At 36.3% G+C, this 26,862-nt stretch overlaps 1 pseudogene; it reads right to left on the bottom strand.

Annotated features, from left to right (window-relative positions):
- Nucleotides 1–23,824: 23,824 nt before the first annotated feature.
- On the bottom strand, nt 23,825–24,487 carry LOC129009752 (mitochondrial import inner membrane translocase subunit Tim17-B-like; annotated as a pseudogene).
- Between the last annotated feature and the right edge of the window lie 2,375 nt (nt 24,488–26,862).

The following is a 26,862-nucleotide window of genomic DNA, read 5'->3' as shown; positions in this document are numbered from 1 at the left end:
GGAAACCTCTCCACGTGTTTGAAAATTTAACAGCATACTTTGAAGTAGTCCATGAGTCTAAGATGTCTCAAATAATAAGACGTCTCAAAAGAAAAATTATTTTGAGTTAAACAGCAATATGAATACAACATATCAATGTTTGTGAGATGTAGTGGAGAGAGGGCAATTTACAGAATTAGTTTCATAGATTAGAAAAAAAGATCTAATATCAGTTGCATAAGATTACATCTCAAGAAAACAGAATAAAAGAAAGCAGAATAAAAGAAGTAAAAAAAAATAGAGCAGAAATCAAGTAAATTTAAAACAGAAAAATAATAGTAGACAACAGTAGAATAATAATAGAAAATAGCAAAAAAAAAAAAATAGTAGAAAAAGCCCCAAACTCATATAATATCAGTAAAAATTGATCATTGTATACAGGCTAACAAAGACAAAAAGACAGAAGGTACAAATTATCAAAATCAGAAATGAAAGATGTTTTGTTACTACTGATTCCACACACATTAAATGTAGATATTAAAGAATGCACACATAAATGTATATTCATACATTTGATAAATCAGATTAAATGAAAAATGAATGAAATAAATGATGAAAACTCACATAAGGAGAAAGAGATAATCTGAATAACTCTGTTACCTATTAGTGAAATTATATCAAAAATTCATAATTTTCCGAAATGGAATACTCCAGGCCAAGATGGTTTCATTGATGAATTCCACCAAACATTTAGTGAAAAGTGATGATACCAGTTCTCCACAATATCTTCCAGAAAATAAAAGCACATGAAACTGTTAGCACATGTTCTGAGGCCAGCATTACTCTAATACCAAAACCAGAAAAAAATGACGAGAAAGGAAAGCAACAGACCAGCATTTCTCATAAACATCAAAGAAAGAAAACTCAACAAAATAGCATATCGAACCCAACAATATATGCAAATATACTCTACAATCAAGTGGGATTTATTACAGATATGTAAGGCATGTTAGTCTTAGGAAATCAAACAATATAAGCTACCATATCAAGAGTCGTAAGAAGAAATATGATTATATTAATTGATGCAGAGAAAGACATTTGACATAATTCAATACTATTAGTGATTTAAAAATAAGAAATCTCAGGAAACTAGTAATAGAATAAAATGTTTTCAACTATAAAAGGAATATCCATAAACAACCTACTGCTAACTTAATACTTAATGGTGTCCTTATCCTAAGATCATAAACAAGGCAAGGAAGTCCTCTCTCTCACCACTCCTGGTCAGCATCATAATGAAAGTACTATCTAGTGCATTAAAATAAGAAAAGTAATCAATAAAGATTAGAAAAGAAAAATAACATTTTTTTCACAGAGAATAATATTGTCTATTTTTAAACATCTTAGTATGTATACAAAAAAACTTCAGAAGCTAATAACCAAGTACAGTTTTCAGGACAGCAAGTTTTCAAGATAAAAGGCCAACATCCAAAACTCACTTGTTGTGCTATGTATAAGAAATGCATAACTTGAATTTGAAGTTTCAAAAAAATGACAACAGCATCGAATGTGCAATACATAGAAAAGTCTAACAAAATATGTACATAATCTGTATAAAGAAATCTGTAAAACACTTCTGAAAGAGACCAAAAGAAATCTAGATTTCTACAGAAATATTTCATGTTCATATATTGCAAGACTTAATATCATTAAGATGTTAATTTTCCCCACCTCGATCTATAAATTCAATGCAATCTCAAATCAAAATTCTGGAGAAAAGTTTTGCATATATCAACAAACTGATTCTAAAGTTTGTATGGAAAGAAAACAGATATAAAACAGACACACAATACTGAAGAAAAAAATAAAGCTGCTAGACTGACATTACACAACTTTAAGATTTACTATAAAGTTACAACAATCAAGACAGCATGATATCCATGAAGTAATAGAAACAGATCAATAGAATAGAATGAAGACTCCGAAAGGAGGCCCACAAAAATATAGTCATCTGATTATTGACAAAGGAGCACAAAAAGGATAGACATTTCATCAAATGGTACATATGCCAAATATATTCATACATATACATATATAAATATAGTTAAAATTTTTAAAAATTTTCAACAGTTTAAAAAGGAATCCCATAGTCTTTACCTATCACCCCCCTACATTGTGTATATAAAACAGAGCACCAAAATACATGAAGGAACCTAAAAAAAAAAAAGAGATGTAAACAAATCAACAGTAATAGTTGGAGATTTCAATACTGTACTTTCAATAATTGATAGAATAACAAGACAGAAGATCGATAAGGAAATACAACATTTGAATAACACTATAAATCAACTTGATCTAGCAGGCATCTATGGAACACAGTATCTGTGGAACACTCTACTCAAAAATGGACTACATTATTCTTAAGTAAACATAGGATTTTCCCTAGAATAAATGCTATTCTATGTGGTAAGCCAGTCTTAATAATGTAAAAGGATAGAAATAATACAATGTATATTTTTAGCATAATAGAATGGAATTATAAGTCAATAATATGGGGGTGCGGTGGCTCACGCCTGTAATCCCAGCACTTTGGGAGGCCGAGGTGGGCGGGTCAGCTGAAGTCAGGAGTTTGAGACCAGTCTGGCCAACATGGTGAAATCTCATCTCTACTAAAATGCAAAAATTAGTGGAGCATGGTGGTGGGTGCCTGTAATCCCAGCTACTCGGGAGGCTGAGGCAGGAGAATTGCATGAACCCGGGAGCTGGAGGTTGCAGTGAGCCAAGATCGTGCCATTGTACTCCAGCCTGAGTGACAAGAGCGAAACTCTGTCTAAGCACCGTCTCAAATAAATAAATAAATAAAATAATAATAGGAAAAAAGGGGAAGTGAAGATATGTGAATTTTATATATTTATGAAGTAAGTGTGACATTTTAATAGCAGCATACAATTTGTAATAAACAAATCAGGATAACTGGGGTATCCATCACATCAAGTATTATCTATTTTGTGTGTGTTAGGAACATTCCAATTCCACTCTTTCAGTTATTTTGAAATATACAATAAATTATTGTTAACCAAGATCTGTGGAAATTAAACAACACCCCATTAAATAACCAATGAGTCGGAGAAGAAATCTAAAGTGAAATTGGAAAATGATAAAAATGAAGACACAACATATCAAACTTACAGAATGCAGCTAAAAATTGCTGAGAGAGAAATTTATAGCTGTCAATATCTATATTTTGAAATAAGAAAAATCTCAAATCATTAACCTAATCCCCCATTTTTGAATGAAATAAGAGGAAACTAAACCTAAAACAACCAGAAGGAAAAAATAATAAACATTAGAGTAAATTTAAAAAATAGTCAATAGAAATATGAGAAAATCAGCGATGCCAAAAGATGGTTATTTGAAATGATAAAAACAGAAAAATAAAACATCTTTAGCTACTTTTACCAAGACAAATGAGAAAAGATTCAAGTCACTAGAATCAGAAATTAAATATAAAATAACATTATTAACTCTGCCAAATTTAAAAGTAAATAAATACTGTGAAAATTCATATGCCAAAAATTAGATAACTTAGAATAGAAAATAATTCTAGATTTAAAGTTACAAACTACTGAAACTGACTACAGAAGAAATAGACAACTCTAATAGACCCATAACAGGTGACAAAACAGAATCAATAATCAAAAAACTACCCACAAAGAAGAAGTCCATGTCCAGATGGCTACACTGGCAAATTCTATCAAACATTCAAGTGATTGATTACAATGCTTTACATAGTAGCCCCAAAAAATAGAAAAGGAGAGGAAAATTTCCCAATTTATTTTATTTTATGAAGCCACTATTATTCTGAGGCTAAAACCAAAGACATCACAAGAAAACTAAAGAATAATATTTTTATGATTATAGATGCAAAAATCTTCAGCAAAATACATGTCGAAAGAATCATACATGATGGATAAGTGGGATTTACTCCAGAGATGCAATGTTGAGTTAACATCCAAAAATGAAGTAAGGTAATATGCCATATTAGTAGAATAAACAGTAAAAATCCACAATTATCTCAAGAGATACAATAAAAGCATTTGAAATAACCAAACACCCTTTCAAAAGCAAAACATTAAACAAACTAAGAATAGAGTGCAAGGTTCTCAACCTGATAAAGGGCATCTATGAAAAATCCACAGGTAACAACATATTTAATGGATCCTGGAACACCTTGTAGTGCTAGAAAATAAAGAAATCCTGGGGAAATAAAATCACAATGATTTGGGTATTTCAGGAGCCAAGGGAAAGAGCTCCCAATAGCCAACAATGGAAAAATTTGAGCAAACAGTAAATGAAACGGTATTAGTTTTCAACTGAAAATTTACTGAATATATATACTGTATATATACACATATATTCTGATAGGGGGTGTGTGTGTGTGTGTGTGTGTGTGTGTGTGTGTGTGTGTGGTCTTCGTGGACCACATTTTGACAGAGAGCAAGACAGTTAATTTGGCCCTGGGGTAAAATGTGAATGTTTACTGCTATGTTTGGCATTCAAAATTGTGATGCATTTCATCACGCAAATTGATGAATATTTTAAATAATAAGTGTACACGCACACATACACACACACAAGATGTAATGTTGATAAAATGTGATGAGAATGAGAATGGCACTTTACCACTGTATGGTATTCCTCTCCAAAATTCACAACCTCAATCTCAGTCTAATCATAAGAAAAACCTAACACCAATCACAATTAAGGAGCAGTCTACAAAATACCTGGCCAATACTGAAAATTTTCAACATTGCAAAAAACAAAAAATGTCTAAGAAACTGTTCCCGTCAAGCAGATAATTAATAGACATGACACCTAAATGCAGTATGTTATTATGAATGGAATCTTTGAACCAAAAAAAGAAATTAGATAAAAATTAAGAAAATCTAAGTGAGAACTTTACTAAATAATCATGGCTCAATACAGTTTTATTAATTATGACTTACGTAACATGTTATTAATAGGGCAAACCGTATACTGGGTATATGGGAACTCTGTACTATCTTCACATTTTTTTTCTGTAGATCTTAAACTACTCTGAAATAAATAATTACATTAAAAATAAACTTGGCAACTTCTGTTTGAAAAGCAAGGAGATGTGGGGTAGATGCTGAGCTACATCAACAGTGCATTGCAAGTCACATATTTCAAGGAAGATCATTAAAATTTAATTCAGTAAGGAAGGATTAAAATATTTAGGGAGGGGCAGGATGATGGCTTTTAATAGCAAAGAAGATTTGGTGAAATTTAAGTGTTCATGGTCCATATCTTCATCAGAATCTCCCCATATGTCCCCATGCCATTTTTCAAAATTATATGTCTTTCCATGTTCCATTTTCTTAGATTTCCTTTCTTTCAGGACTATCTTAACCAGTCCAGCCATTCACCACAGCCCAGATATATACTGATTATCTCTGGTCACCTCTCCCTCCAAATTAAATAAAAGACCAAAAGTTCTACTCATAGCTTGTTCTGCTGTGTGAATTTCTCTTCACAAGCAAACTCTCACAGCACTCTTGAGCAGGACTATAATGGCATCATGGTCTACTTCTGCTAATCTTACTGTATCTTTCACCTTCTGGCACATCTATTTCACTAGGGCATGTAAGATATGTTTCATGTCTTGTTTATCAGATACAATTAGCATAATGTCATAAATATAGTAAGCCAGCATGATATCCTGTGGAATTTAAAATAATCAATGGTCTCTGTGGACCACATTTTGACAGAGAGCAAGAGAGTTAATATAGCCCTTGGGTAAAACGTGAATGTTTACTGCTATCTTTGGCATTCAAAATTGTAATGCATTTCATCACTCTAATTGATGAATATTTTAAATACTAAGTTTGCTGCACCACTGGCTGCATATCAAGTGTCAATCACAGGGAAGCAGGAATGTGGGGAAATAGGAATGATCTGGAAAGAATAAAGGGCCATCAGAAGGTACTCAGTTATGATATCTTTCACAGCTTTATGAAAAACTGAATTCTTGGTCTCACTATGTCTTCAAAGAGACGACAATTACATTGCATTTTTAAAATAAAATTGAAGAAAATAACAATTTATCTACTTAATTTTGTTTTCAGATGGTCAAAGTTTGTTTCTGAAGAATCTACAGTCTTGCATTTCTGAGTTTTATATGTGTGTGTCAAATGGCTCCTTAAGTGTCTTGTGCCTCAACGGTCATCAGGAAAGGAATCAAAAGTTTATGTTGGTCAGAAGTAAGGCAAGGTACTATTGTCTCAACTGATAAGTATCACAAGGGCAGAGGGGCAGGCAGCTCTTCTGAATTGTCTCCAGAGACATCACTTAGCAGCACTTATTTTCCTCTGTGATGGTAAGACCCATGGATGCCATTTTTAACGCTGCTCTGACCAGAGCCTAAAACAGATATGCTTAGCTGTTGTGGTTCATGAAATGAATCTGGTTACACCAACAGTTAACTGGAAAGTTTCAGATTCCAACTTGAAAGATGAGAAAAACATCCTCTCATTTGTCCTCGTGATTATTTTGTTTGTTTGTATTTTATGGTTTAATGGCAATAAATAGCAACATTATCATTATATTTCTCAGATCAGAAAACTGTCTTTTTAGATATCTGCACTCTCATGTTTATTTCAGTGCTATTCGTAATAGCCAAGATATAAAATTGATCTAAATTCACATCTCCAGATTAATGAATTAAAAATGTGATATATATATATATATACAATTCAGCCATTAAACAGAATGACATTCTGTCATTTGTGACAACATGGATGAACCTGGAGGATGTTATGTTAAATGAAGTAAGCCAGGGACAGAAAGACTAAAACTGTATGATCTCATTCATATGTAGAATCTAAAAAATTTGATTTCATGAGGTAGGGAGTAAAATAATGGTTACAAGAGGTTGAGGATGGTAGTGAGGACTAGGGAACAGAGGTTGGTCAAAGGGTACAAAGTTGCAGTTAGGCAGAAAGAATACGCTCCTGTAGGGTGTCTACAGCAAATAACAATGTAGTGTATATTTCAAAATAGCTAGAAGAAAAAACAATGAAATATCACTACTACAAAGAAATAATAAATGTTTAAAGTAGTGGATATGATAATTACCTTGTTTTAATCATTTTTTTTTCTTTTTTGTAAGTTTTTTTTTCTTTTTATTATTATTATTATTATACTTTAGGCTCTATGGTACATGTGCGCAACGTGCAGGTAAGTTACATATGTATACATGTGCCATTTTACAATGTATACATGCATTGAAACATCACACCGTACCCCATAAATATCTATAATTATTATGTAGCAAGTATAAATTAAAAGTGATTAATAAAAAAGTAGAAAGAGGAAAATTCTAAGCCTTCTTCACTTAGATCACATATCTAAGTAAACGTCAAGTCCTACGAACGTTTCTTAACTATTTCTGAAATTAATCCACTTTTCTACAGCTTTACTGTTACTACTTTTGTTTGGCATCCTTCATTACTAGGAGCCTCCTATCTTTTTATTTCTATATCTTAACCTTCCTGCATGTGTTTATAGAAAGATCATACTGTCACAAGATCCTTTGGGTGTCTCTTCTCCAGCTGGAAACCTCTGTGGCCAGCAGCACCTCTGCTTGAGTTTTGTTCATGCCTGCTGGGCTCGTTCTGCCCACCTGAGCTGGCAGGCTGTGCTCAGATCCCACACCCACCGACGGCGATCCTGGTGCAGAGCAACGACGGGTGTATGAGCAAGTGAGCATGAGGTCTGGCCACTAGGCACAGCCAAGCACACCACCTGCTGTGCTGGGGCGGGCAGCTCCAGGTGCTGGCACAGGCACTGGCTCTATGCGAGTCTGCAGCTGGACGAAGGGTACTGGGTAGTGGCTTCCACTGTGGGAGTCAGTGTCTGGACAAGCTGAATGCAGTGGTGCCTGAAAACTGGGAGACACCAGCAACCACAGAGCCCCAAGAAGTGGGGGGGCGGAGTGGGTAGGCATACTACGGCTATCTCCTTCCCACCACCCGCAGTTCAGTGAGCGGTAGGGAGGGGTGTGTTTCATCTCGTTCAGTCCAGCTGCCTTGCTCTGGCCCATAGCTCCTGGCTGACTTGGCTCTGCCACTGCTTCCCGTCATGTGGGGCAGCTGCCTGATGCCAGCAGAGGGTGGGAGGGCTATAGAGTTACAGCTCTGGCTTGGAGAACACCGAAGTCCAGGACCTCAAAGGGGTGGTTGTCCTTCACTTCTACAATCCGATGAATGGAAGCATGTCACTGTTTGCAGCTTGGCCATCTGGCCAGGAACATGTTACAGCCCCTTTTGTTTCTGCCCACAGCGTGGTGAGCTGGCCAGGAAAATGTTACAGCCCTTTTCGTGCCCACTGTTCAGTGGGCCCTGAGTTCTTGTCCCATGTCCAGGAAGAAGAGGTTATGTGGACAACTGGATAGTGAGCAAGGTGGAGAAGAGTTTTATTGAATGACAGAACAGCTTTCAGCAGGAAGAAGACCCAAAGTGAGTAGCTCCTCCTCACAGGCAGGTAGTCCTGACATGTGGTTGAATCCTGTTTTTCTTATGGACCCAGAATGGAGGAAGTGTATGCTGATTGGTTCATTAGTGGGCCTGGACAAAACGCCATTTGATTAGCTGAAAGGCATCAAGTTCTCACTCTGGTTCATGAATTCTACCAAGAACTGGCGGCCTGGTTTTCAGGCTTCAGGCTGACTTTGGCTTGAAGGCTGGGCACCAGGGACCAGCTCTTATCTGCCCAGCAATTTGTCTGCCTCCTGCCACTATTGATACTTTTTTGATTAAAAAAAAGAAAATCAATGAACAATATTTATGCAGTGAAAACTCTAGACTTCATAAATGGCTTTCTGCTTATTGATGTAATATTGTTTTATTTCAGAAGACATTAGTTTAAAAGATGGGTAAAAAGAGATAGGAAGTGCAAATTTATGAAGTGAATACCGGTAAAACATTTCCAAAATAATTGTAGATTTGATTTTCATTACTAGCCAGGACTTAAATCAGGTAACAGTTTATTCTTCTTTTAAGGAATAGTCCAGATTTTTTTCCTTTTAATGTATAAAGAGCTTGACTTGGATAATTTTCTCTGAGATATGGCTATGGTACGAATGTTTGTGTCCCCATAAGATTCATATGCTGAAATGCTAATCCTTAAATTGATATATTAGGAAGTGGGGTATTTGGGACGTGACTAGGTCTAGGGAAGAGTCCTTATGAATGGGATTAGTGCTCCTATAAAGGCAGTCAGAGAAAGCTCCCTTGCCCATTCTCCCTGTGAGGTTATGATGAGGCCAGCTGTCTATGAGGAAATAAGTCTTTATCAGACATCTGATCTGTTGGTACCTTTGTCTTGGACTTCCCAGTCTCCAGAGCTGTGATAAATACATTTTTGTTGTTCATAAGCCACCAGTGTATGGTATTTTGTTATGGCAGCCTGAATGGACTAAAACAATGTCCAATCCTGGTGACCTAATCTATGTGGCACTCAGTAGTGAATTTAGCAGGGCATACAGTATATAGAAATATCCATCTATGACAGCAAAAAAATAAAAATGGTGGGGGAATGAGTTGCAAAACAACAATAATGACTATGAAGCAACAGCCACAACAGCAACAAAAAACTATCATTTGGAAATAAATTCTATCCCCAGACACAAATGGCAGACTTATTGACAGAAGTCACAAAAATAATTTCATTTATGTACATTCAATACTTGAAAGCATTTTGAATTAAAATGGCAACAATTCTCAAATGCATTATAAATATTTTATCTGAAAACATATAGTAACATTTAAAAATAAAATATGTATTATATATGAACAATGTGTAATAGAAAAGATTTTTTTAAGCTAGAATTTAATGCAGCACTAACCTAGCTAGCAGAAAGCACAATTCAAGCCAAATTTCAAAAACCAGAGAACTATAAATTCAGTCACTGGGGGATTCATGTGGAATGCTTGTGAACTTTCAAATAGAAATCCTTTAGTATTCTATTAAGAGCTGCTATAAAATTCATATAGTGGTTCCTCAGATGGAGCAAAACTTTTTTCCCCTTTTGATTCTTCACTTTGCTTTTCCTTTTCAAGTTCTTTTTTAAAAAAATTTAATCAAAATTCACTGAGAATTTGATATAGCTGATCACTTTCATGTTTTTCTAATGTATCTTTTTTTTTTTCTAAATAATCACTCACTACTTAGCTAGGATCAACTATTTATTTACATTTCATAAATCTTGGGATGTTTTTTGAGTGGGATTTCTTCTACAGCTCTCAAACCCCACTTAAATATCCTGCAATTTTGGTCCATTAAAAAAAAGTCCTATGTAATTTCATAGTATTGTTAAAGTTTTTAACAGAATCTAGAGGTTTCAACATAATCATTTGCAAAGAAATATTTTCTTCAGTTATCAAAAATGAGCTTTTGCATTTTACATTGCATCATATAATATTATTTAATATACAATTCATTTAAATACATTCATATATACCATTATTTACTGAGTTTATCAATGCGAAAGTTAAAGATACCCTTAAAAATGTGCATTATGTGTGTGTGTGTGTGTGTGTGTGTGTATGTGTGTGTGTTAGGGCCAAAGAAGAACATAAGAAGACAGGTGTTTTTGTTAATATTTTTTTTTAATCAACTTACGCCAAACAAAGCTATCTACTAGGGCAACCTCTGGGAAACAAAAATCAGAAGCCAGAAAATTACCTTTTCCTCTTGCCTCTTCACTTTGTTGATAGTGTTCCAGGACAATTCCCATTTAATATTGCCTATCTAGCATCACCAAACCCTTACATCTTAAAATAATGATAACAATAAAAGGTACTGATCCTGATATCTGTCCAATGTAAGTACTATACATTTTTAATACCTACTAGATATCCATTATAGTGAAGGTCTTTATACAGCATGAGAAAGTTTTTCTTTCTTTTCTTACATTTTTTCTAACTATTAGCTTGAGCCTTCTTTTATCTAGGTTACTTTGGCCTGGCCCACAAATAGAAAGCTGTTTAAAGTCATAAAAGATAAATGATTCTCAACTTCTAATCAGTAAGCAGCCTGCAATTGTCTAAAAATAAAATATGATTTTACACCTACAGTGCACATGTCAGCTACCTGAAAAGTCGTCAGTTGACAACCTAGAACATGCATTTTGTGTTTCATTATTTAAATTTGAAGTTTTTGACTTCCACTTATACTTTTCGACACAAATTGCACTAAATGCCATGCCTTGTAACCATATAGCATTCTTTTAGATTTTTCATTTTTTCTTACTTAAAAGTAACTGATTAGCCAAAGTAAAACAAAACAAAATTGGATTTTTATGACATCTTATAAAATGTGGCCATTTTAGCATAAATTTAATTTTCCATTCAAATGTATTCAATGTATTTAAAATTTTATTATAGAACATCCGCAATCCAATAAATCAAAACTGTTCACAGGTATTCATAAATATCTTGCAGATCCATCCTTTATATGTGTGTATGTTTGTGTGTGTGTGTGTATATACGTATATATACCTATATATACGTATATACATATATATATGTACACATATATATGTGAACAGAGAGCTTCCACATGCAACAAACATGTTGATATTATTATCTGTCAATCCACGGTGATATTTTAAAGTAATTTTTAATGGAAATAATTATCAATTCATGAGCATTTACAATAAAAAATATGGAGAAACCGTATGTACTTTTTTCCAATTTCTCCCGTGGTAATGTCTTGTAAAGCTATAATATAATATCATAACTAGTATCTTGACATTGATACAGTCAAGACACAAGAACATTTCCACAAGCATAATGATCCTTCATGTTGCCACTTAATAGCCACCCCCAGTTCTCTCAAACCCACACCCTCTTTTTTCACCTCTGACAACTATTCCTCATTTTCAATTTCTATCATTATAAGATAATATAAATGGAATTTATTTAATATAATATAAATGGAATCAAACAGTATGTGACTTTGGAGCTTCTTATTTTTTTCCACTTAGCAACATTCTCTGGAAACTCATCCAGGTTGTTGGATGTATTAATGATTTGTTCCTTTTTAGTGAGTACTATTCTGTGGTATAGATGTACCACAGTAACTATTCATCTGTTGAAGGACATTTGAGTTGTTTTCAGTTTTTGCTTATTATAAATAAAGATACTATAACATTTTATATATAGGGTTTTATGGAAACACAAGTCTTTAATTCTCCAGGGTAAATGTCTAGAAATGTAATTTCTGGATTGTGTAGTAGTTGTTTGTTTAGTTTAGTAGGAAACAGTCAAACTCTTTTCAGTGTGGCTGTACCATTTTATATTCCAGTCAGCAATATATGAGCAATCCAGTTTCTTTGCACCCTCCCCACCATACAGGAACTGGCTAAAGTTAATATTACTTGTCCTGCCCAGAGCTCCTTTAATAGCTCTGTATGGCCAGTAAGAAAACCTGATGCCACCTGGCATATGACAGTAGAGTACTCAGAACAAAATAAAAAGTAGTTTCCAAGATACACGCTGCTCTGCCTAATGTATCTCCAGTGATAGAATAAATAATACAAAATACTGGCACTTATGCTGTTTTAAATTTGGCTAACACCTTTTTCAGCATCCCTTTACACCCCAATTTAGAGGCATTATACTGATGATATTATGCTAACCTCTGAAGATTTGTCATTGCTACAGCAACAACTTGATGCATTGTGCACCCTTCTACATTTCAAAAGATAAGCCACCGACCTACAAAAAATACAAGGCTGCTCCTATTGTGGAGTCCCCACTGGAGATCCCTCCAGTGATACATGAAGGCACGACCACCCTTTCTGAAAACACCTGGTATGCAGATGGGGCGAGCCGAGATAACTGTCATGTATGAACAACAGCAGCTATGCAATGGCAGACAGATAATATCTGGTTTGAGATGGGAATGCAACAAAGCACTTAATGGGTAGAACTCTGAGCTGCATGGTTAGTTTGTACCTATGAGCTATGGCCTACAGTTCTCTGTACAAATCGTTGAGCAGTATTTAAGCATCTTGCAACTTGTCTTGCTCAATGAGCCGGAGATGATTTGTATGTGCTTTAAAAACCCTTACGAAGAGCTGCTACATGAAAAGACATTTGAGAAGGGCTACAGGAACCCACTGCAAGCCTAACTGTGTATCATACTTCAGCACACCAGTCAGGTTCACCTTCTGGTAACATGGAGGCTGATAGTCCAGCAAAAACGATGACACTTGCTCTCTCTTAATCCTTGCAGGGAGCTTATTGGGAACGTAAACATAGTAGGCATTGCAGTGCAGAAGTGGATTAGCAAATAACAAAGTCAACAGGATTGTACCTCTGCTATGCAGATTTTGTGGCAGCTGTAGCAAAGTACTTAGTTTGTTCTCGTTTGTGCCCCTGCTATATTCTACCTGTATAAGATACATACCTAAAATAGCTGTCCCTATAAGAGACTGGCAGATAGACTCTTTTCAACACCTCCTAGTAAGCTTGGGAGAGAAGTGTGCATTAATATGTGTAGATACTGCCACAGGATTGTTGCGGGCCTTTCTTTGCCAAACAACAAACAAAACAGCCACTGTTAGAGTTTGGAGGGATTAAGTGTCATGCATGGATGTTCTTGATGCATTGATAGCAACCCAGGCACACATTTCACTGGACAGGATGTCCAAGATTAGACATATGAAAATGTTATAGACTGGAGATTTCATTTGCCATATAATCCCCAACTGGAAGAGTTGATTGAAAGGAAAAATGTCATTTTGAAGGCAAAACTGCTAGCACTTTCACAATCCTATACCTTTCATAAATTGGTGAAGTTTATGCCTCAAGCCATTAAGAACTCTAATTCAGTTGAGACTAATATGGGGTTGGCACCATATTAAGGATTCAGGACCACTACAGAGGAAGGACTATTATCCATAGTTGTAAAGAAGATCTTACCAGATACATTCCTACTGGAGCTGATAAAAGAACAATGGTAAATGTTATTTGGGACTCCCCAAGTCCTTGAGCCAGGGGAGGGGATACTTGCTTGGATGTGGAACTGCCAACTTCCCCCAAGTTGGACAGAGTATTTCTTGTCAGAGATCAAGGAATTCCATGGCCAACTAAAGAGGCATCCATTGGTCCTGTTTGAGTCTGAGCCAAAATGCTCCACATACCAATACACTGGAATACAGCCCCCTTTTAAGGGCACTCTGGTTGGCCACTTGACATGGTCCTTTGCTGCCCCTGTAATCTTACAGATAATACCAGCACCCTAGCCCCTTGAGTAACATGTTTGATATGCAACCCTAGCCCATAATCCTATGTCCTCACCAACAGAGATGAAGATACCACTGTCATGCTGCTTGATCGGGAAGAACTGCCTTGCCTAAACACTTCTATTTCTGCCTATTGCCTTCTGTTCCTCTTGCTTCTCTGTTTATGTCTGTAGGTTTAGATCCTTAGGACGTGATGTTAAAGTACATCACAAGTAGAAAATGAATTGATGCAAAGTGTCACCCACACCATCAAAATAACTGCAGCATCCCCCACCCCTACCCCACAGACTCAGGGACTATCCCAGAAGAGGTGAGTACATGAGATTGTAAGACAGGATTAGAGAGGTAGAGTGTGAAGACAAAAGTGACTCCATCTTGGATGTTAATCTGTCATGTTTACTTATTGTTAGCCCCAGTTCCTTGAATGCCTCCTGATTCCTACTTTATTTCCTGTTCTTAGTGTAAGAACATGTTCAATCTTGATTTTGTCACACATAAGGGCTATAACACATCTAGCCTTTTTTTTTGGAGGGCTGCTTTTAATTGTTTCTACAGAGCATGTACAACTTTTCCCTATGGTATATCAGTCCTGAGTGGCCACACTTCTTTCTGTAAATTCCACCAATTAAACCAAGACCACACTTCTCTCTGTAAACCCCAATTAAATATCCTTTACTAGCAAACTAGATTTGTTTGCTTCACACTTTGGCTTCTCAGTGCCTTCTGCTCTGTGGTTTGCTTTGTATATACGGTCCTTCCCCGGAACAGGTAGTGTCACTATTTTTTATCTTTGTCATTCTAATAGATGTGTAGTGATATTTCACTGGGGTTTAAATCTGCAATTACCTCATAGCTATAATGTTGTATATAGTTTCATGTGCTCATTTTTTATTCTTACATTCTTTACAATGAAATGCTTCTTCATGTTTTTGCCCATTTTCTACGTAGACTTTTTGGTTATCATTTAGTTTTGAGAGCTCCTTACATAAAAATATTAATCTTTTGTCAAATATGTGCTTTGCAACTATTTTCTCCCAGTCTGTAGCTTGTAATTGTATCCTCTCTGTAGGGTATTTTAATTTTATTTACTTATGAATTTACTTATTTTTAATTGACAAAAACTTTATATATTTAAGGTGCACTACAGATGTTCTGATGTATGATATACTTTGTGGAATAGTTAAATCAAGCTAATTAACATATGGATTACCTTGCAAATTTATCCTTTTTTGTATGGGGTTAGAAAACTTAAAATCGATTCTCAGTGATTTTCAAATATACAATATACTGTTAACTATAGTCACCATGATGTATAATAGATCAATTTAATTTATTCTTCCTATTTACCTCACATTTTATATCTTTTCACAGACATCTGCCCATTCTCTCCAACCCCTAGGCTCTGGTAATCACCTTTACATTCTTTGCTTCTGTGAGTTCAACTTTATTAGGTTCAACACACAATGGAGTCCATGCAGTATGTGGTTTTCTGTGCCTGGCTTTTTTCACTTAATTAATGTCCTCCAGGTTCTTCCATATTGTTCCAAATGACAGGATTTCCTTCTTTTAAAGGATGAATAGTATTACATTGTGTATATATACCACATTTTATTTATCCACTCATCCTTTGATGAATACTTAAAATGATTTTATATCTTGGCCATTGGTAATAATGATGCAATAAACATGGGAGTACGGCTATCACTTCGAAATATTTATTTCATTTGCTTTGGATATTTCCTCAGTAGTAGGGTTATTGAATCTTGAATCATGGTAGTTCTGTTTTTAATTTTTTGAGGAAACTTCATACTGTTTTTCATAATTACTGTACTAACTTAGATTCTCACCAACAATGTACAAGGGTTCCCTTTCTTTCACATTCTGCCCAACACTTGATATCTTTTATCCTTTTGATCATAACCATTCTAACGGGTGAGGTGATACCTCATTTTGATTTTAATTGGCATTTCTCTTATGTTTTCTTCTAGTAGTTTTATAGATTTGGGTCTTACATTTAAGCCTTTTATCTATTTTGAGTTGATTTTTGTTTATGGTATGAGATACGGATCCACTTTAATTATTTTACTTTGGTTTTTCCAACACCATTTATTAAAGATATTTTCCATTCCCCCGTGTGTGTTCTTGGCACCTTTGTTGACAATCAACTGACCATAAATGCATAGATTCATTTCTGTGATCTTTATTCTGTTCCATTTTCTGATGTCTGTTTCATGACAGTATTATTCTGTGTAAATGCTATAGCTCTGTAGTGTATTTTTAAATCAGGTAGTGTAAATGCCTCCAGCTTTGTTCATTTTGCTCAAGTTTGCTTTGGCTATTGGGGTTCTTAGGCAGGAGAAATATATAAAAGGCATCCAGATTGGAAAAGAAGAAGTTAAGTTGTCTCTGTTTGCAGATGGCATGATTTTATATGTAGAAAATTTTAAAGACTTTACCAAAAAAATTTTTAGACCTAATAAATTAATCTAGTAAAGTTGCAGAATACAAAGTCAACATGCATAAATGAGCAGTGTTCTATACAGTAACAATTAGCTATTCAAAAAAATTAAGAAAATAATTCCATTAACAATGTGTAAAAAAAGAAAAAAAAATTAAGTAAAAAATATGTATGCTGAAAACTATAAAACATCGATGAAAAATAAAACACAAATAAATTGAAAGATAGCATGTCCATGGATTGGAAGAATTAATATTATGAAAATGTCAATACAACAGAAAAAATCTATAGATTCAATGAATTTCCTATCAAAATTCCAATGACATTTTTACAGAAAGAGAAAAAGCAATCCTAAAATTCGATGGAACAACAGAAGTTTTAATTTTGATAAAATCTAACTTAATTGTTTAATTAATCATTTTCCTTTTTATAAGTGATGATTTTGTTGTCAAGTCTAAAAATTATTTGTCTAGCATTAGATCCTGAAATATTTTTCCTATGTTTATTTCTAAAAGCATTACCATTTTATAATTTATGGTTTAGTCTCTGATCTATTTTTAGTTAAATTTTTCATAAAACATAAAGTTTAGGTCAAGGAACCTTTTTACTTTTCCCAGTGGATGTCCACTAACTCCAGCATCATTCATTGAAAAACTGTATTTCTTAATTGAATTGTTTTGAACTTTTGTCAAAAGTCAGTTGGACATATCTGTGTGAGTCTATTTCTGGTTTCATTATTCTGTCCTGTTATTTATGTGCATATACTTCTGCCAATATCACACAGTCTTGAGTACTATAGATGTATGTTTAAAAATAGTGCAGACTAATTTCTCCCAGTATATTCTTCCTTTTCAAAATTGTTTTAGCTGTTCTAGTTCTTCGACTTTCCATATAAATTTTAGAATAATCTTGTCTATCTTGACAAAAAAAAATTCTTGCTGCAATTTTGGCAAAATTTGAATTAAACCTTTATAGCAATTTGAGGATAACTGACATATTTACTAATATTGAATATTCTTATTCATGTAAATAATATGTCACTCAAAGTATTTAGATCTTTGATTTCTTCATTATAATTATGTAGTTTTCAGAATATGTGTCCTGTACCTTTTATTGTCTTTACATCTGTTTCATTTTTTGAGTGATTTTAATGGTACTGCATTTTTAATATTTTTGTGTTTATTGGTAGGATATAAAAATGTTAAATTTATCTGTCTTATCTCCTCTGACCTTGGCTGAACTTACTTATTAGTTCTAGAAGTTTTACTGGTAGATTGTTTTAAATTGTCTACATACAATTATGTCACCTGAAAATAGGAACAGTTTTATTTCTGCCTTTCTAATCTGTAAACCCTTTAACTTTTTTTCTTGTCTTGCAGCACAGGCTAAAACTTTCAGCATTATGTTAAAATAACAATGGTGAAAGCAGACATCCTTTCTTTTTTCCCAATCTTAGAGGAAGAGCATTCAGGCTTTTACCATTAAGCATAATGTTAGCTGAAGTATTTTTGTAGATACTTTTTATAAAGTAAAGGAAGTTCTCCTCTATTCCTAGTTTGCTATAACTTATTTTATTTTCTCCTTGATATATTTTTTAATTTTTTTTGGCTTTCATTTGTATGATCCTGTGAGCTTTCTTTTTCAGACTGATGATATGGTGAATTTCACTGATTTATTTTTGAATATTGAACTAGTCTTGCATCCTGGAATAAAGCCGACTTGGTCATTGTATTAGTCCATTTTCACATTGCTGATAAAGACATATCCAAGACTGGGCAATTTACAAAAGAAAGAGTTTTAATGGACTTACTGTTCAACCTGGGTGGGGAGGCCTCACCATCATGGAGGAAGGCAAAAGGCACTTCTTACATGGTGGCAGCAAGAAAGAGAACTTGTGCAGGGAAACTCCCATTTTTAAAACCATCAGATCTCATGAGACTTATTCGCTATCAAGAGGACAGCACGGTAAAGACCCGCCCCATGATTCAATTACCTCCCACTGGGTTCTTTCCATTACGCATGAGAATTGCGGGAGTTACAATTCAAGGTAAGATTTGAGTAGGGACACAGCCAAAACATATCATTCCACCCTGGACCCTTTCAAATCTCATGTCCTCACATTTCAAAACCAATCATGCCTTCCCAACAGTCCCACAAAGTCTTAACTCATTTTAGCATTAACTCAAAAGTCCACAGCCCAAAGCCTCATCTGAGGCAAGGCAAGTCCCTTCTGCCCAAGAGCCTGTAAAATCACAAGCAAGTTAGTTACTTCCTAGATACAATGGGGGTACAGGCATTGGGTAAATACAGCCATTCCAAGTGGGAGGAATTGGCCAAAACAAAGTGACTACAGGCACCATGCAAGTCCTAAATCCAGTGGGGCAGTCAAATCTTAAAGCTCCAAAATAATCTCTTTTGACTCCATGTATCACATCCAGGTCATGCTGATCCAAGAGGTGGGTCCCCACATTCTTAGGAAGCTCCTCCCCTGTGGCTTTGCGGGGAATAGCGCCTCTCCTGGCAGCTTTCAGGACTGGTGTTGAGTGTCTGCAGCTTTTCCAGATGCACAGTGTAAGCCTTCTGTTGGTGGATCTACAATTCTGGGGTCCAGAGGATGGTGGCCCTCTTTTCACAGCTCCACTAGATGATGTCCCAGTAGGGACTCTGTGTGGGGGCTCCAACCCCACATTTCCCTTCCTCACTGCCCTAGCAGATGTTCTTCAACAGGGCTCTTCCCTGAAGCAAACTTCTGCCTGGACATCCAGGCATTTTCATACATCCTCTGAAATCTAAGCAGAGGTTCCCAAACCTCAGTTCTTAACTTCTGTGCACCCACAGGCTCAATACCAAGTGGAACTGCCAACGCTGGGGGCTTGCACCCTCTGAAGCCAAGGCCTGAGCTGTACCTTGGCCCTTTTTAGTCACAGATGGAGTGTCTGGGATGTAGGGCACCAAGTCCCTAGACTGCACACAGCATGGGCACCCTGGGCCCGGCCCACAAAACCATATTTTCCTCCTAGGTCTTCGGGGCTGTGATGGGGGGCTGCCTTGAAGATCTCTGACATGTCCTGGAGATATATTCCCCATTGTCTTGGGGATTCACATTTGGCTCCTTATTACTTATGCAATTTTATGCAGCCTGCTTGAATTTCTCATCAGAAAATAGAATTTTCTTTTATTTCATCTTTTCAGGCTGCAAATTTTCTGAACTTTTATGCCCTGCTTCCCTTATAAAACTGAATGCCTTTAACAGCACCCAAGTCACCTCTTGAATGCTTTGCTGCTTAGAAATTTCTTCTGCTAGATACCCTAAATCATCTCTTTCAAGTTCAAAGTTTCACAAATCTTTAGGGCAGGGCAAAATTGCCACCAGTCTCTTTGCTAAACATAACAAGTGTCACCTTTACTCCAGTTCCCAATGCTTTGCTGCTTAGAAATTTTTTCTCCTAATACTGGAAATCATCTCTCTCAAGTTCAAAGTTCCACAAATCTTTAGTACAGGGGAAAATTGCTGCCAATCTCTTTGCTAAAACATAAAAAGAGTCACCTTTGCTTCAGTTCCCAACAAGTTTCTCATCTCTATCTGAGACCACCTCAGCCTGGACTTCATTGTCCATATTATTATCAGCATTTTGGTCAAAGACATTCAACAAATCTCTAGGAGTTCCAAACTTTCCCACATTTTTCTGTCTTATACTGAGCTCTCCAAACTGTTCCAACCTCTGCCTGTTACCTGGTTCCATAGTCACTTCCACATTTTTGGGTATCATTTCAGCAGCGCCCCACTCTACTCATATCAATTTACTGTATTAGTCTGTTTTCACACTACTGATAAAGACATACCTGAGACCGGGCAGTTTAAAAATGAAAGAGGTTTAATGGACTTACAGCTCCATGTGGCTGGGGAGGTCTCACCATCATGGAGGAAGGCAAAAGCGACTTCTTACATGGCAGTGGCAAGAGGGAGAACTTGTGCAGGGAAACTCCCATTTTTAAAACTGTCACATCTTATGAGACTTATTCACCATCATGAGAAAGCACAGGAAAGACCCATCCCCATGATTCAATTACCTCCCACTGGGTTCCTCCCACAACACATGGAAATTGAGGGAGTTACAATTCAAAATGATATTTGGGTGGGGACACAGCCAAAAAATATCAGTCATGTTACCTAATTATTTTCATTATATTGCTGTCAACTTGCCATCAATTGATTGGTTTTTTGTTTGTTTGTTTTTTGAGATGGAGTCTCACTCTGTTGTCCCGGCTGGAGTGCAGCAGTGCGATCTCAGCTCACTGCAACAACTGAGTGTTTTTTTAATTCAGTTTGACATCTTCCTGGTTCTTGGCATGATAAGTGATTGTCTATTAAAACTCAGACATTTTTGTATTGTGCTATAAAACTCTGGATTTTACTTAAAATGTCTGTTTTAACAGTATTTCTCTGCTCTGGTAGGGGATAGAGGGCACCACCTTATTACTGCTATTTGGAGGTAGAAGTTCAGGATTCCTCACTTGACCTCTATTGACATTTGAGTGATGGGAATGGGTGGCTCCTTCCTTTTTACTGCAGGGCTAGTGTTGGCAATTTGTTTCTCAGGTGATCTTTACTGACAATGTACTGGGTGCAGGTTCTGTACAGCTGAGTGATGGCGAAAGTCCTGACTTTGCATTAGACCTCCTAAGACACCATTTAAGCTGAGAGGAAAAGGTGAACCTCCTTATTGCCTGGTGGGGTAGAAGACCACATTCTCCCTGTTTAGTCCTCTCTGATACCACCACAATGAGGTTTTGGAGGTAACTTTTTAGATTCTTTTGTGGGGGGATATCTAGGTCTAGTAGTTCTTAAATAGGATGGGTGGGAGTGGGGCAACACCTTATTTTCTGTTTTGTTTGGCTGGAATAGAGAGGTTATTGTGAAAAAGTTTTCTTTCTTGCCATGCTTCTCCTTTCCTTGTACTTTGACTAGAGAGCAAGGTTTCTTTTTTCTTTTTCAGTCAGTGTTCATTCTGGGTTTCCATCTTTAGCTCTCAGGCTGTGATACATGAAACAGAAACAAAAATACTCAGAGAACTCAATATCACCTTGTTTCTCTTGTCCAGAGGTCCTTAGCTTTACTACATTTTTTTGTCACCTTCAGAGTCTTTTCTTACTTGTTTTATACATAATGTTTACTGTTTAAAATTATTCTTAGTATGAGGACTATGGAAAGGGAGATATATTACATTAAAAAATTACCCTAACTTAAAATTTAATAAATTTTATAATTTTTTTTTCTGATTTTCACAATTTTGATCTTTGCTTTCATCTGTCCTCTGTGAACTCCGAAAATTTGAGACAGGTCTCAGTTAATTTAGAAAGTTTGTTCTGCCAAGGTTGAGGATGTACACCAGTGACACAGTTCAGGAGGTCCTGATGACATGTACCCAAGGTGGTCAGAGCACAGCTCGGTTTTATATATTTTAGGGAGACATGAGACATCAGTCAACATACGTAAAATGAACACTGGTTCAGTCTGAAAAAGTGAGACAACTCCAAGCAAAAGCGGCACAACTCAAAGTGCAGCGGGGGCTTCCAGGTCATAGGTAAATGAGAGACAAGTTGTTGCATTCTTTTGAGTTTCTGATTACCCTTTCCAAAGGAGGCAATCACATATGCATTTATCTCAGTGAGCAGAAGGATGACTTTGAACAGAATGGGAGGCAGGCTTTCCCTAAGCAGTTTCCAGCTCGAATTTTCCCTTTAGCTTAGTGATTTTAGAAACCCAAGATATTTTCCTTTCATACCTCCCGAAGGCTTTCTTTCTTCTACCTAATGAGAACATAAGGTAGAAATTTTCATCCTGGGGCAAATTTATCACATTATCTAACCACCATAAAGTTTTATGACTTCTATCAGAAACTCTTCAATTACTTGGTAGCATGACCACCATGAATACTGAAAGACTAAGGTGGAGAGATAAATTTACTAATTCTCCAGTTAGAACCATACTTTCTTGCCAAACTAGCTCTCATAAAAGTGTGTCAAGCGGGAAAAGTTATACATGGTGATAATGGTGACACAGGTCTGCATCAAGCAGCTACAGAAAAAAAATCTCTTGTCCTAGCTCACTTGGATTTATGACTGTATTAAATTTAATTTGTTGCCCATTTTACTTTGATATTCTGGCAAAGGTTTGCTGTTTTCTGAAATTAAACATTTAAAATTTCATTTACTAGGGATCACTATATAAACATTTCTTAAATAGCTCCATTTAGAATTTATAAAATTTTACTTAGAGTTGAAAACACAAATTTGAGATAAAGTAATGTAAAGATTTCATTAACTGTATGTAGAATAGTCACTCTCAAAATGATTGATTTGAATTTGAAAAAAGAAACTTCTTAACCTACATCTTGGCAAATAGTTTTGGCTTATTTATCTTGTTTCACTTTATTTTTCTTTCTCATTGTTCCTTGTTTGCTGTTTGAATACTGCTCATCTCTTTTCTTATTTTAACTTTTATTTTATGTCATTCTGAATATTCTTTATCTACTTTTTATTACAAAACATGAAAGATTTTTAATGTAAAATATAAACAATCAAACATGCCAGAAGAGTTCTGTTTCAATACAGTGACGTCAAACTCTAGAGGTAAATATTTAATATACTTGATTTTACATAATTTTTAGTCACCTTTCCATGTAAACATGCACCCATACACATATAGACATATTGGGTGCAAAGAGTTGTATGTATTTTCCAAATGTAATCATACTTTCTTTTTGGCATTTAAAATGGGCTTTAAATACACATGAGAGTGCCACACAAAGGAGCTGGGGTGAGAACTTGATACATGGGAGTGTGGGGCTGGGGTTCCCCAAGAGAGAAAAAGGGGATCCATCTGTCAGGGCAGCTGTGGTGCTCCACCCCCCAGCCTGGGACTAGGGAGCAGAGTAGAAGCCCTCTCTGGAGGGTCCCAGGGCTAACTGGGAGCTAGCCCTCCCTTCGAGGTAGATTATCGGGAAGAAAACCGAGAAGCAGCTCCCACGGTGGCAGTGGCTTCCTCAGTGGTACTAATAGCTGGGATAGCCTGGGGCCGGGGTGCCATCCTCAGCGGGCAGCTGGCTGGGGTCCTCCAGCAACAAGGGCACATTTTGGAACTGCTGGGCCGTGTAGCGAGTGAGGAGGATGCCAACGCCCTCAATGAGGGCCAACAGGATGCCCCCCATCATCGCCGAGCCTATCATGGCCAGTGGGCCGCTGCAGGCAGCCAGCACAGCCCCAGTCAGTGCTCCACTGGTAATAGATTTACAGGGATCCTCCTTGCACAGCCCCAGTCAATGCTCCACTGGTAATAGATTTACAGGGATCCTCCTTGCACAGCCCCAGTCAATGCTCCACTGGTAATAGATTTACAGGGATCCTTCTTGCACAGCCCCAGTCAATGCTCCACTGGTAACAGATTTACAGGGATCCTCCTTGCCCTAAAGTCGCACCAGGCCACAGTCGATGGTGGAGAACAGGCCCCCCAACACTGCGAAGCTACCTCTAATCTAGGGAACTCAGATCCTCACAGTGTTGGCCCTACCTCTCAACTGGTGCCAAATTCCAACAGGGTCATTGCGGAAACCCTTGATGGCCTGGAATACTCCGCCACCAATGACACCCATAGTGAAGGCTCCACCGCAATCATCCACAATTCGCCATGGGCAAGGCTCCTGAGCCTACTGCTCCATGGCACCGGACGCCCGCAATCATACTTTTGATGTTACAACTATTCTTTTTACACAGTGATATAATATGCTTAGTTCATATTAAGCAAAAAATTAATTTGCTTTCTATATAAAGTATTTGGACTACTAAACTTATTTAGCAGATCATCTACTGACGAAATTTTTAGATACTTCTGTTTAATTTTTTATTATTACAAATAGCATAGATATATATAAAGATATCTGTATGCGTACTTTTTGCCTGCTGTACTTGCTACATGAATCCAAACTTTTATCCAGTCTAGAAAAAGATACCACTAATTCTGCAGTTACATAATACGTAACATAAAATTTTCTAAGTTTTCTATGAGTATTAATGAGATCATGTATGACAGTAATGACTTTATTCATTTATGGAGAAATTATATATTTAAAGACAAGCATGTGCTAGGCATTCTTCTAGGTACTGTTGATGCAGCAGTGAGTAAAACTGACTTAAAAGCCCTTTCCTCATGGAGCTTACATTTTAATGAGGACAACCAGATTATAATATAAATAAATAACATAGCATGTGGGAAGTTGATGAATACAGAAGAAAAGAGAAATTAGACCAGGTGTGGTGGCTCACGCCTGTAATCCCAGCACTTTGGGGGCCAAGGCAGGTGGATCACCTGAGGTTGGGAGTTTGAGACTAGCTGACCAATATGGAGAAACACTGACTCTACTAAAAGTACAAAAATTAGCCGGGTGTGGTAGTGCATGCCTGTAATCCCAGCTACTCAGGAGGCTGAGACAGGAGAATCGCTTGAACCTGGGAGGTGGAGGTTGTGGTGAGCCGAGATCGCACCATTACCCTCCAGCCTGGGCAACAAAAGCAAAACTCCATCTCACGCAAAAAAATAAAAGAAAAGAAAAGAAAAGAAAAATTAAACCTGAGTACATAAAATAAAAAATGTCCATGCAGGAGGATGTAATTTAAAATAGGGTGGTTATGATAGCCCTTACAAATAATATACATCTAAACAAACAGATGAATAAGATGAAGAAGCAAGTCATGTGACTTTGCCTGGAATGATACCAGACAAAAGAAAATGTTATTTCAACAGTCATAAACTGGTAATATCCCTTATTTGTTCAAGAAACACTGAAGTCATCAGTGTGACTAGACTAAAGAAAGCGAAAGTTGAAAATGAGTAAGAAATAAAGTAAGAAACTGAACAAGCTGGCTGGGGATGGCATTAGTGGTAAAAATACTTTGAAGTAAAAGCCAGCAGGATTCCTTGCTAAATTAGATGTGAGTATAAAACAAATAAAGTAGTCAGGGATGGTTTCAATATTTTTGGTCTTAATGCCTAGGAAGATTAAGTTGACATTAATTGAGATTGAGAAGGGTCCTGGAGGAATAGATGTGGGTGGAAAAGGTAGGAGTTTGCTTTTGGACATATTAAATTTGAATTGTTCATTATTTACATTAAAAGAGATTGTTATTATTTATGTTAAAAGAGATAGTTGTTGGGTCGTTGCTGGAGCCATCTATATATGGTACTTTGCCTCTTAATACTGGATAATCAAATAAGTGAGTATAGACAGAAGTTTCAAGAATTGCACCAGAGATACTCCAAATAAATGGATTGCAAAGGTGAGTATTCAGAAAAGGAGTCTGTGAAGGAGTAAAATCATAAAAGGTGATGTCTGAAGACAAGTGAAGAAATTATTTCAAAAAGAAAGAAATGGTATACTCACCAACAACTGCAGTCTAGCTTCTTTCCCTATCATTCAATTGAAAATATTCACTAGGATCCCTAACGAGTTCCTGTGGCTACATCCAATATACACATTTCAGTACTTTCTTAATTCAATCTTTAGCAGCATATAACAATGTTAAACACTTCCCCCTTCTTAACATGCCCTTCCGTTTGTTTTTGAGAACCTATCTTGTGGTGCAAGAGTAGAATGTCTGCAAATGTCTTTGGGTGGTTACTGTGAGTTTCCTAGAAAATGGGCCAGCAGAATTGGGCAGAGTATAGAGAATCCTCTGCTTTCTTTTTGGCAATGGGAGGGAATGTCTTCACACTCAGCTTTGCATTGGAGTCAGTTCCTTTCTTAGGAGAAGGAGACTTCAGCTTCCCCTTGGCCCCAAAGTCTCTAGATGAGAGAGAGCTGATATTCCTAGACAAATTCTGTAAACAGCTAGCATCCCAAGTCAAAAAGCCCGGCATAACCCACTTACCCATTCCTGCTTTATTATTTTGCTTAAAAAAATAGCAAGATATGTTTTTTTCCCCAATGGAGCCAAACTCATATTTTAAGACAACAAGAGGGTCAGAGAAAACTTGCCTTTTCTCTCTATCAACCTAAGTTACTTTCCTTCACCCAGATCCATACTATGCAATATGAAT

The sequence above is a fragment of the Pongo pygmaeus genome, chromosome 10, assembly GCF_028885625.2.
Source record: "Pongo pygmaeus isolate AG05252 chromosome 10, NHGRI_mPonPyg2-v2.0_pri, whole genome shotgun sequence".
Taxonomy (NCBI): Eukaryota; Metazoa; Chordata; class Mammalia; order Primates; family Hominidae; genus Pongo; species Pongo pygmaeus.
The sequence above is the reverse complement of the archived record's forward strand: the minus strand, read 5'-3'. Positions and strand labels throughout refer to the sequence as shown.